The 13,401-nt window shown below is 39.8% G+C and overlaps 1 pseudogene; it reads left to right on the forward strand.

Annotated features, from left to right (window-relative positions):
* Positions 1-774: 774 nt before the first annotated feature.
* LOC116015724 lies at positions 775-11,036 on the forward strand (annotated as a pseudogene).
* The last annotated feature ends 2,365 nt before the right edge of the window (positions 11,037-13,401 follow it).

Raw genomic sequence — 13,401 nt, forward strand, 5'->3', positions numbered from 1 at the left:
AAACCATTGAACAATTTATAGTCTTCAATAGTATTGATAATATATTCATGAAAATGCTGAGAAAAATCATTGGGCATTTGCATTTTTAAGTCTGGCGGATGAGAAATGTTAGACCAATTCAATTTCAACTAAGTTTATAAATTTTAATTGTACAAATTGTATTTTAAAATTAATAATATTTTTTTAATGATAGCAAATGTTATAAAATTGAAATTATTTATTTATTAATATTTACGGGTGATTTCCCAGGGAATCTGCATCCATCTAAAAATTCAACAAACTCTTGAAAGAAGGGAAACTTTATGATATCTACAATTTCGTTGTGCAAACGTCTCACATGACGCTTAAGTCATACAAGCACAAGTACATTATGAAAGTGAACAACGATACTTTGATTAGCGTTACGGATCAAGACGAATCCGATTTTCCCAAACACATGTTCAAACTATAGAAGAGCGAATTGTCATTTTGGTCCACTGACTATAGGGGTCCTTTTAATTGCAGTCCACGACTTTCAAAACTGTTAATTGCATACCATGACTGTTCAATTTTTATCAATTTTGGTCACTCCGGCCAAATTATCGGCCAAATTCGCCGAAAAATTCTAAACCCTAAAATAATGAGGGTTATTTTAGTAATTTCACATGTCTATTCTTCATCTCCGGCGTTCTTGCGCTTTTCCGGTGACGCCTTCGCGATGAACAGAGCAGCAGACGGCGGTGTTCTCCCTCCAGCGTAGCGTCAACATCCTCTGTAGCAAACTAGAGCATGTAAATGTGTTCTCTCCGAGCAGCTTCGATCGGCGGCAGCTCTGGTTCCTCTCCGGCGGAACAATGGCGACCTTGGCTCTCCTCTAGCGACGAACAACAGTGGCCCCCTCTCCGACGATCAACATCCTTCCTCATCTCCGTTTTTCCCAGCGGCAACTATGAGCAGCGGTGGAGCGAAGAACCAACAGTGTTGTCCAGTGATCCTTCTCTTCCCCGTCAGGCGTGAGCAGCGAGCTTTCGGCAGCGGCACAATGCAGCAAAACCATGGCAGTGGTGGGCTGGATTTCTTGTTAAGTTTGATTTTTTATTTGCTTCAAGTTCCATCTTCTTGAAATTGCATCCAAAAGGCAAGAAACAGCAGATGGTCCGCCGGATAAGAAGAAAACAGACCCCTATAGAATTTTTCGACGACATTTGGCCGGTAATTTGGCCCGAGTGACAAAAACTGATAAAAATTGAATAGTCATGGTATGCAATTAACAGTTTTGAAAGTCGTGGATTGCAATTAAAAAGACCCCTATAGTCAGTAGACCAAAATGGCAATTTGCTCAACTATAGAATTTTGGGTTGTTAGAGGCTCCGGGATGTGTGATAACCAATAAGCTAATTGGTAACAATTTTGTTGTGCAAGCATCTCGCATGAGATTGTCATTCAAGTTCCAGCGTAAACAATGCACGTGAAAAAACTAGTAAATATGATAATTTGAACTATGTGTCCATGTTGTTGTAGAATGAAATAATCTAAATATATATTAGTGCAAGAGGTATATATATATAAATAAAGTTGTTATCACATGGGGGAAAGTTCTTTCACTTTTCCTTAGATGGTCCAATCCCCTTATTTTAGTAATGAACATGGTGTCCTTTCAAAAAAAAAAAAAACATGGTGTCCTTTAAAAAATAAAAGTAATGAGCATGTTGTCCTTTAAAAAACAAAAGTAATGAGCATGGTGTAAGACAAGAGCTTGCGTTTTGTGTTAGTATGATTTAAAAAATAAATTAATTAAAATTTTATATTTTAAATTATTTATTCAAATTTTAAATTATTTTTTAAAAATATTTTAAGTTACAACGTCATTTATTTAAAAAAACTGACATCGAATCGTTATTTAAAAAAATTAAAAATTGTAATTAATTTTTTTGTAAAAGGATAAGACATCCGTTTTTAAAAAACCTACGTCGTAACCTAATGAAACAAAAAAAAAAACCACGGTACAAATTACGACGTCGGTTTTTGAAAAAGCGACGTCATATATATTTTTTATTTTGTTTTAAAAATATACGACGTTGGATTTTAAAAATACCAACGTCGTGTTGTTTTTTTTAAAAAAATCCGTAATTACTAAGGACGTGAATTTTTAAAAAATCGACGTTATATGTTATTTTTGTAGTAGTGTATGTTCATTATCTCGATCTATGAGTTTTGCTATTTGAGCAACTTCATTTTATGCATAGAATATGTTCATTATAACAAAACTAAAATAACATTTTAATTCTATGAGCTATTCGATCAGTTTCATTTTAGGCATACAATTCAATATGTTCATCATAACGTAACAACACTAAAATATCATTTTAATTCGACTATTATATTATATTATATTTTAATTGTGCGTGCAGGAATGTGGCACAATATCTGTGGGATAATTATCTTGGAGGGCAGTCAGCGTCAAGGCCACTAGGGCCTGTAAGCCTAGATGGAATTGATTTTGCTATAGTGAGACCCAACACCAGCACCCCATCATTGTACACCGTATTGGCCAAGGCCTTAAAGGAATTTGGGCAAGGCGGACAAGAAGTGTACTTGGCAGCAGCTCCTCAATGCTTATTCCGTGATTGGTACCTGTAGGATGCCATAGACACTGCTGTTTTCGACTCCGTCTGGGTGCAATTTTACAACAATCCTCCCTGTCAGTACAACAGCATCGACGGCGCCAAAAATCTTTTGAACTATTGGAACACTTATTGGTCAACCATTCCCACCAGAAAACTATTTTTGGGATTGCCTGCATCCCGGCTAGCAGCCACTAATGGTGGTTTCATTGAGGCTGATAATCTTATTTCTCAGGTTCTCCCCTCCATCAAGGCTACAACAAATTACGGAGGGATCATGCTCTCTGGTGTAAATATTTTGACCATGGTTGTTGGAGCCAGTCAATAACGTTAGTTATTTTTGCATTTTAAGTAACAAGAGGGTCCTATTCTTTTTCATATTCTCTGTTTGTTGCCTATTTGTTAGGCATTTTATTGTATAAATTTGTGCTCCCTGTAGTCAGAATAGGTGAGCTTTTGCCGTAAATAAAACCACGCTCCTTATTCTTCTTTTACATGTGCTTCCGTATCCTAAGCTTCTCACATGGTATCTGAGCCATTTTTAAGGGATCATCTACACCATTAATGACAGAAAATCAAACACAGCAAACACCCCAAGTAGCGGTTGTTTTTGACCCTACCGATTCAAGCAGCCCGTACTATGTGCACTCAGGAGAAAATCCTTCATTGATATTGGTCACGACGCCTTTAAAGGAGACCAATTACCATACTTGGAGTAGAGCCATGAAAATGGCTTTATTATCAAAAAACAAGCATGGTTTTGTTGACGGCACTATTAAAATTCCTAACAAAATGGAAGCCTGTTACACAGCTTGGGAAAGGGCCAATAATATGGTTCTATCTTGGATTCTACATTCAGTCATTCCCATAATTGCTCAAAGTGTTCTTTGGCTTGATACTGCCAAAGAAGTATGGGATGACTTGAAGAAAGAACGTTTTTCCCAAGGAGACGTATTTCGTATCGCAGACCTACGAGGAGAAATCTATAGTATGAAACAAGGAGACCTATCTGTTAATGAATATTTCACATGGTTCAAGCTACTTTGGGATGAGTTGTTAAACCTGTTGCCTTTACCAACATGTCTCTGTGAACAGAGATGCAGGTGCGGGTTATTGACTAAGATTCAGGAGCGCCATCAACAAGAACTTGTCACCACCTTTCTAAGAGGCCTGAGTGACGTTTACGGGGGAATGAAGAAGTCTCAGATCATGGTGATGACCCCACTGCCTAAAGTAGGCAGAGTTTGTTTTCTTATTCAACAACAAGAGCGAGAGGTTTTCCACGGCAATACTGGTCTTGGGCGTACTGAGGACAGTTCAAGTATGGTTCTTGCTGCTGGACCGCCAGTATCGTCAGGTAAGTCTTTTCAACGTAAGTTCAATTCCACCAACAATAAAAATGGTTGTTTGCAGTTTTTGTGGTTATATGGGACATACCGTAGAAAAGTGTTACCGAATACATGGATATCCTTCGGGTTTCAAAAGCCGAGGTAAACATAATAGTAATCAAAGGCCTGCTGCAAACTCTGTTGGTACTTTGTTTAATTCAGTTGGTTCTACAAAGATCCTAGATGGTTGTTTTAACGTTGGAGTAAATTCTGACATTGGGGTTGAAAGCAAGGTAAATGCCATTATTAGTTCTGGGAACCCTCAAAATTCTCATTTACCTACTGGTGCTCAACAAAGTAAGATGAAGAGTGCAGTTTATACCACCTTTCGCCCCATGCAGGATGATGATAAGGGTAAACATTCTTCTTTATACACTGATTGGATATTTGATACTGGGGCTACTGATCACATAATAAACTCCGTTACCGGTCTTTTCAATTCTTTTCGAGTTCAAAATGTGTCCGTGGTTTTGCCAACTTGGATTAAAGAAGTTGTTACACACATAGGTTCTGTTAAATTAACTGAGCACATTAGTCTCAAAGGTGTGTTGTGTGTTCCAGGTTTTGAACTTAACTTGATTTCAGTAAGCAAATTAACTAAAGACTCTTGTTGTAGTCTGTCTTTTTTTGCTGACTATTGTGTGATTCAGATGGGCAAGGGCCGGAAGGAGATTGGTTTAGCTAAGGAGGACAAAGGGCTGTACCGGCTTCTTTTGAATAAAAGGGAGATGAAGGCAAATTATCCACGCTCTTTTGTTACTTCTTCTACACAATGTTTTGATATTTGGCATTATCGCTTGGGTCATGCTTCATTTCGTCGAATAAAAGAATTGCATAATGAGTCCATAAATAGTGATTCCAATTTTATTTGTGAGATTTGTCATTTGGCTAAACAAAAACGATTAGTTTTTCCAGTTAGCGAAAGTTTTACTAGTCACTGTTTTGAGTTGATCCATGTAGATATTTGGGGTCCTTTTCATACCCCTTCAATTTATGGGCATTGTTTTTTTCTTACTATAGTTGATGATCATAGTCGTATGATTTGGGTATGTCTCATGAAAGCTAAGGCCGAAACACGCACGTGTTTGCAGAATTTTATTCAATATGTTGCAACACAATTTTCAATGTGCGTGCGTGTTATTCGAACTGATAATGGGTTGGAATTCAAAATGAAAGAATTTTATGCTTCAAAAAAATTGAGCATCAAACGTCTTGTGTTGAAACTCCACAACAGAATAGTGTGGTGGAACGCAAGCACCAACACATTTTAAATGTAGCAAGAGTGCTACTGTTCCAAGCTTCTTTACCTGAAAGTTTCTCGACTGATTGTATTGCGCATGTTGTGTATTTGATTAATAGGCTTCCTTCTCCTGTGATTGCTAACTGAACACCTTTTGAAATTCTTTTTGGTAAAGCGGCAAATATTGATAACTTACGGGTTTTTGGGTGTTTGGCGTATGCCACTACCAAGCGTGTGAACCGGCATAAGTTTGCACCCCGAGCTCGGCCTTGTGTGTTTCTTGGTTTTGAAAGAGGGATGAAGGGGTATAAGCTTTACGATTTGCAGAACAGAAATATATTTGTATCTCGAGATGTGTTGTTTTATGAAACTCGATTTCCTTTTGCTGCAGCCAATCCTAATTGGGACTCCTTAGAGTGTAAATCCACTCAAATTGGTTCTCTGCCTATAGCCAGTTTCTCTGGAAGCTCAAGTTTTCCTTCATCAAATGATATAACTGAACCATCTCCTTTTGATTTTTCAGCACAGAATGAGCCAAGTCTAGTGGGTAGAGTACAACAAGAAGCACCTAACACTGCAGTTACTGAAAATCTAGTTGAACATGAGACCACAAATAATGAAAAGGGTGATACTTTGGTTGGTAATGAAAGTGATGATATTTTTGCAGATTCTCATACTAACCAGCTTGTTCTGCATGATGACCATCCTAGTGCTTCTACAAACCAAACAAATATTCTTGATGGTAATGAGAGTAATGATATTTCTGCAGATTCTCTGTAACACCCCGTAAATTCGTTCAAGCCTTTCGTTCGATAATTAATTCCTTGGGCAATTTAATTTAATTCCAATTGGGCTAATTCCTTCAATTTGATATATATATATATATATATGTATATATTTCTTGAGCCTAATTTAATTATTCTAATCAAGAGCCCAACTAATTGAATTTATTCTTGTAAGGGATTTTATTTAATTTGGACCCTTACAACCTTTGTAATTAAATAATCCTACAAGCCCACATTCTTGATCATACATTATATATATATATATTGTTTCTAAGACATCTTATGGGCTAATTCTTGTATTTAATTTGTAAGGGGTGAATTTANCTTATGAGGATGTTTAGCCTTAGTTTACCTTGTTTAGACTTTGGTTTTGGCCTGTGTGCCCTGAGATATTATTAGTATACTCTGGATTAGTGGTTTGAGTACTTTCGATGATTGTGGATTATGTTTTGAGAATTTTATCTTGGTTTATATCTATGACAGCTTAGTCCGTTTTTTTGATTAGCCTGTGCATCTAGGCTGTGTTATACCTAGATGTGGCATGACGCCCCTTAGGTTTTAAATCGCTTCCGCTATGTTTTCGTTTGATGGTTGAGATTGGCAGCTGTTGTGTTAAGCTTTAGCTATCTCAGCCGGTGTGAGGTTGGGGGTGTCACAGTTGGTATCAGAGCCTGTGTTGAGGTCTAAGTAGGAATCCTAGGGTTGAACTTTTGAGACTCTAGGACTTGATCAGTAGCAATTAAGATGTTTTGAGAATCCTAGGATGTGTGAATTCTAGGAATCGCGGTGAGGACACGCCTTATCTGTTTATGTTATATGTGCTTTGTTAACCTTGTTGTTTGCAGCTTGCGGCTCGTCTTCTCGGGTAAGTTTTAATCGTTTTTAGTTAAGTTGCTTCGTTTTAGTTTGCCTAGAAGCCTGCCTTAGAATAGAAATAAGTAGTCGGTGGATAAGAAACGATGGATATCCCCGTATGCGTTTGAGCAACCAGAAGAGGGGCGGCTCGTCAAAGAAGACTAATCTACGCACGGTTCGGAGTCAACGACAACCATCTACGTTCCCCGGAAGTTGGCGTACTCGCGCGTGCAGCCTCGTCTACAAAGTCTTCTCCAAACTCAAGGCTTGAAGAACGGGTTCGTGCAGCTGAAGTTCGACACAAGATGAAGAAAGCAACTGGAGCTCGAAGACTGAAGACTTGAAGACCCTCGGCTATGAGGGAACGGCAATGGTGGGTGCTGGTGCGTCAAGGAAGAGTTAAAACACGCCAAGTAGGAATGGTCAGATCGGCCATGAGGAATCTTGTGTAAACACTCGAAGGAATGATGGCAAGAAAGAACTAAGGAATAGCGAGACAAGCTAGCAGAAGATCAATCGTCAAAAGATCAAGACCAACGGAAGTAAACCTAAAGGCTAGCTTAATCCTCGGGTATTCTAAGGAAGAGTTATCTACACTCGCGTTCCGTCAGAAGCAAGAGTTAAAGCACGCCAAACAGGAGCTTTCGGGATTAGTGATGAAGAACCTTGTGCAAGCTAAGCTCGGAGTTAACATTACATGAAGAATTAGAATTTGAAGTTGGGATGCCCAAGCCGTGAGACGGTCCTACCCATCCCTGAAGCGACAACGAAGGAACAAGTTAGGAGTTGCAACCTTCAAGTACAAAGAAGTAAACTCGGTTTCTCAGATCACCGTTAATCATAGGCGAACCCCTTTTTAAGATCGAGTGGTACCTTCCTAACTAATCTTACCCTCTTTATGAAGCTTCCTCGGAAATCTCTCGTTCTGCACCCATCAATCATCCGCGATGAATCGCCTTCAGCCTCTCTTGGAGTAATAAGGTTGTGCGAATCATAGTTTACATGTAGAGCTTGTTCGAATCTCAAGTCAGCGTTGCGTTGGGGAGCAAGGCAAGATCTATCAATCAGTCAGAGTGTCGTAATCGAATCGTCAACCCGAAGAAATCGTTTAGAGTTGAGAGACTCCTTGACCTTCTTAAAGCCGAATTTCTCTTAATTCCTTGAAACCCCAATTACCCTTCCATTAGGAAATCCCTTCTCTTTATTCTAATCAGCATTCCTATCTAATCTTGGAAACTAAAAATCTCTTTGTTTCTCGAAACCCTAAATGCCTTCTTGTTGAAACATCCCTTCTACCTGTTCTAAATCCCTATCTCATCTTAGCTTGAAACTGGATTTGTCTTTTCTTTTTGGAAAAGTGCATACCCTACCGTTAAAGAATCCTTTCTATCTTTCTAGACCTCATTGCTATCGTCCCTTGAAACCGAACCTCTCTCATTCCCTTGGAAAATTGTATATCCTTTCGTTCAGACAACCTTTCAGTTTGTTTTAAAACCTCGTTCATGATTCCTCTTGAAACTTAAATTCTTGCACCTCTTGGAGTAAGGTAAATACCCTAACGTTGGAAAACTCCTCTTGTGTTTTCAATCTTGCCCTTATCTGTTCTCGAAGCCAAGTTCTTTTCGTTCCTTCTCTGTTGTTGAAAGAACTTAATATTCTCTTGATTGAGAAATTCTTTTGATCTCTTCGAACCTCGTCCTTATTTTCTTTCAAAGACAAGCTCTTCTCTTTTCCTTAAAAGAACTTGACACCACTTTCTATTGAAAAATCATTTCCATCCGCTCGAACGTCGACCTTGTGTGCTTCTTGAAAATACCTTGTGCAAGGTGACAACCGCATTCCCTAAGTCGCAACCTTGATAACTCTTGATTCTATTCTTAATCAACGACTGTTCTTAAACCTTACACCTTAAACCTTTCATTCTCTTTCCTTGTTGGGTCAACGTTTTCTTAATAAGCATGCCCTCTATAAATACTTTCTCTATATGTACTACCGTACTAGTTCTAACCTTCTGTCCCCAATACGAATTATCCTTATGCAATGGTTCTGAGTTGGATCTTTCAAGAAAATGGAGTTCGCCTAAGCTGTCAAAAGGTTAAAGCAAAGAAGTGTAGCAGCTCGTTCAGTTGGGAAGATTTGGTAAATCAAGTGACCCTAAGATCGTAGCGTCTACATGTGTCATCGGAAAAGTTGAGTTGGTTCACGAAAGAGTGAAAGCTGCCCATGATCAATAGGAGTCGTATGCCGACCAAGTTAGACTAGATGCGTGATGCGTTTCACGTTTGCTGCTGAAGATATATGTACATGATGCGCTTCGTGATATCCACCTGGAAGTCGTAACGTTCGAAGATGCTCTATCTTACGAAGAGAAGCCAACAAGAATTTTGGACGCCCAGTCAAGAGAAGTGCACCGGCAAGCAATGAAGTCCGTGAAGGCGGTGTGATCCAACCACATGGCCAAAGGAGCGACCTTGGATATGGGGGATGTGATGAGAAATCAGTTCCAAGCAGTTCGGCATGAGGAGGTCACCCAGTTCAGTTGATAGCTTCCGTGCTTATGTTAGATCTTTGTTAGGAATCCTTTTTACCTAAGTAAGTAGCTAGTTTAGTTCTTGCATGCTAGTTTGGGTTGGGTAGGTTATAAGTTTAGAATGTTAGAGGTGTAGTATGTGCTTGAGCTTAGTTGCGTGTTAGTATGTTTTTGAGTTTAGGACTAGTTGAGCAATCGTTCTCTTTTCAGCCTTCCGTTGAATCTTTGTTCCTTTGAATCGTTCTGTTTCAAGTTCCTGTGAGCNTGCCCTGAGATATTATTAGTATACTCTGGATTAGTGGTTTGAGTACTTTCGATGATTGTGGATTATGTTTTGAGAATTTTATCTTGGTTTATATCTATGACAGCTTAGTCCGTTTTTTTGATTAGCCTGTGCATCTAGGCTGTGTTATACCTAGATGTGGCATGACGCCCCTTAGGTTTTAAATCGCTTCCGCTATGTTTTCGTTTGATGGTTGAGATTGGCAGCTGTTGTGTTAAGCTTTAGCTATCTCAGCCGGTGTGAGGTTGGGGGTGTCACATTCTCATACTAACCAGCTTGTTTTGCATGGTGATCATCCCAGTGCTTCTACAAACCAAACAAATATTCTTGAACAAAGTACAATAGACATTGGCCAAACGAATGCTTCTGGTTCCCCCATTCCCATATTGCGTCGATCAACACGCACTAGAACTAAACCATCATATTTGAAGGATTACCACTGCCACTTGGTGCGAAATGGTTTGTCTTCTACTTGTGTCCAACTCCGAAACACACCACACTTGTTGCAGCATGCTTGTGTCCAACTCCGAAACACACCACACTTGTTGCAGCATGTTATTTCTTATGACAAGCTTTCTCCTGTGCATTTGCAGCATGTTATTTCTTATGACAAGCTTTCTCCTGTGCATAAACGGTTTGTGTTAGCTACTTCTAGTGTAGTTGAACCAAAGAATTACAATGAAGTCGTTCGTTTCAAATGTTGGCGAGATGCCCTGCAAGCGGAGTTAGATGCCCTTCATGCGAACAATGTTAGGAACATACTGTAATAGGTTTTGATGATACCAAATGTAATATTCAATCCCCTAAGTCTCGATAGATAGGAAATATATGTAAGTTCGACAAGTAAACTAAGAGCGAAAATACAACCGGGTAATTGAGCTCAACTCGGAAATTATTTAAGCTTAAGGTGAACTTGTTTGAACATCTTAGAAGTTTCGTGTTGTAAGCTTATAGATAGATCAGAAGAAGGCACGAGACATCACTGGAGGAATAAGGGTCTGCGAGACATCAACTAAGTCTCGAGACATAAGCAGAGTTCGAGAGATGGAATCTCTCAAAACATCAATCCAGTTCGAGACATGAGATCGAGACATCAAGTAGTCGAGACATCAATTTTTGGTCTCGATAGACTAGCACTTCTCCAATGAACTGAACGGCAGTTAACACGCATAGATAAAGTAATCTAAGTTTGGAGAAAAAGAATATCACGGAGATAAAATATTAAGGAGGTGCTGACAGAGTATTATGAGAAAATAGAACAGCCGGAAGTGGATGCCACGTCAGAACTCCACAACCAACGGATAGAAGATGCACCAATCAGAGGTCGGTCTTATTCCCTAAAACGAGGATCAATGGGAATATAAAAAGAGTAACTTTTACCAAAAGAAGTAAGTGAAGTATGGACTCAAGATAGTGGAATATGGGATATTCATTACAAGACAAAAGGTTCAAGTTACAAGACCACCACTCCATGAAACATGCTAAATATATGCAAGTCCCATGATCGGCATGGGAGACAGATTTCAAACGGAATAATTTTCCCTCCAACGGAATTATTCCTCAACTCTCATATATAAGGACGTGAAGACACAAATTCAGAGAAGTTCGAAAAATTCAAGCTATCATAAGAGGTGTCTAGTTCAAACGTTCAAAAGTGCAAGTGCTTAATCTGGAATATCATACTTGATATTCATAACAGCAAGAAAACACATCTTAGTGTTTTGAGAGAGTTACAAAGCTTAAACTACTACACATCTAGAAGGTGACCGAAGCTACACTACAAGGAAGATTATCCAACGAAAGCTTTTGGTCAGATTGGAGATTGTTACACTCAACCTGTGACAACCGGAACAACCTTGCTTTGGAGAAGGCAAGAAGAGGCGGAGTAACCTGGGAGCTGTCTTGTGAAGATCCTGAGGCTTGAGGCGGGCTTGGTGATCAAAGCTCAAGTGCTCGAGAGGTGGAGTAACAAGAAGCGGGCGAAAAACCTGAGGCTTGAGGCGGGCTTCGTGATCAAAGCTCAAGCGCTCAATATTGTACTAAAAAGGGAAGTTTTAGTGCAATCCTTCTAGGGAGTTTCTAGAAGAAGAGTGGACGTAGGCGGGTTGGCCGAACCACTTAAAAATCTCTCTCGCATTTACTTTCTGTTTTTACCTCTCGCTAACTATCTCTCGAGCTGCACTGCATATAACCACACCTCTCGAACTAACTCAAACTCGTGCAAATTAAAAGGGGATAACTTTTCCGCTGCGCATAAAACTTTGTCTTCGTCTTGTGAGGTATCGGACCTAAACATCCTAAGTCCAATACACACGAGAGGTCGAAAAAGATTTGCAAAAATCTTATACAAGTCTATTCAGCCCCCCCTCTAGACTTGTACCCCATCCCCTTGGGACCAACAATTGGTATCAGAGCAAGCTCTCTGATCGATATAAACCTTTGTTTATATTGCCTAGAGATCCTTCTTTGAAAAATCTTTTAAAAAGTTTTCAAAGCACGAGATAATTTTCAATATGGACAGCATGTTGTCGAGACATCTTCTTTTTGATCTTAGCAGGTTCGATGACTGGAAGACACGCATGCTTGCGTACTTATCAGCCCTCCATATGAGATGGTCGAGCTTATATCAACTGGACCAGTCAAGATCTTAATGGTCAACACTTTTGCAGAGCAAACCAAAGACACACCAAAGTACGTACCAAAACCTAAGGAAGAATGGACGAGTGATGATAGGAAGAGAAACAACCTTGACAACATTGCCAAGGATATCCTCTTCAGAGCTATAGACGAAACCATCTTCCCAAGAGTCAGAAAGTGCACCACGGCAAAAGAGATATGGGATACTTTGATGTTGATTGGTGAAGGTGATGAACAGGAAAAGGAGAACAAGCTCACTGTGGCGATGAAGAAGTTCGAGGACTTCAAGATGAAGCCAGGAGAGAGCATCGACAGCATGGAATCTTGGTTCATGAAGTTGTCAACCGAGATTAGTGATCTCAAGAAGGAGATCCCACAAAAGGAGCTAAACTTGAAGGTCTTACGAGGCCTTACCAAGGAGTGGGAGATGAAGGTGATCACAATGCGCGATCACAGGGATCTGAAGAACACCACAACCGACCAACTATGTAGAGATCTCAAAGCCTTCGAATTTGAGATGTTTCCGAAAGATGAGGACGTGGTGGACAGACGGAATGTGGCACTGGTTGCTGATCAACCATCCACCTCCTCAAGGTCAGATCCTAATCCCACAAATCTCTTATCTGACGAACAATTTGCTCTTTTTATGAGAAAATTCAGGAAGTTCATGAAGAAGACACCGGAGAGCAATACAAGTTCACCTTCCTCCTCAAGAAGGAAAAATGAAAGATATCCATCCAGAAGGACGGAGGAAGAAAACCAAGGTCTATGCTATAACTGCAGGAGACCGGGGCATTTCAAGGCCGAATGTCCTTACCCACCGGTAAGCAAATATCAAGGCCAAGAAGGCAAGGATTCCAGGAGGAAAGAGGAATCCAGAGAGAAGCCAACACAAGGAGGCTTCAAAAGTTCATCAAAGACGCATTCGCGCAGGAAGGCGCTTGTGGCTGAGGAACTTGAGAAGGCAATCGAGGAGTCCGAGACATCAAGCTCCAACGAGAGCAGCAGCAGCTCAGAAGATGAGAGGGGGCTCATCTGTTTATACACTACAGAAGAGGAGGATCAATGCTTAATGGCTAT

Source organism: Ipomoea triloba, chromosome 4 (genome assembly GCF_003576645.1).
Source record: "Ipomoea triloba cultivar NCNSP0323 chromosome 4, ASM357664v1".
NCBI classification, from domain to species: Eukaryota; Viridiplantae; Streptophyta; class Magnoliopsida; order Solanales; family Convolvulaceae; genus Ipomoea; species Ipomoea triloba.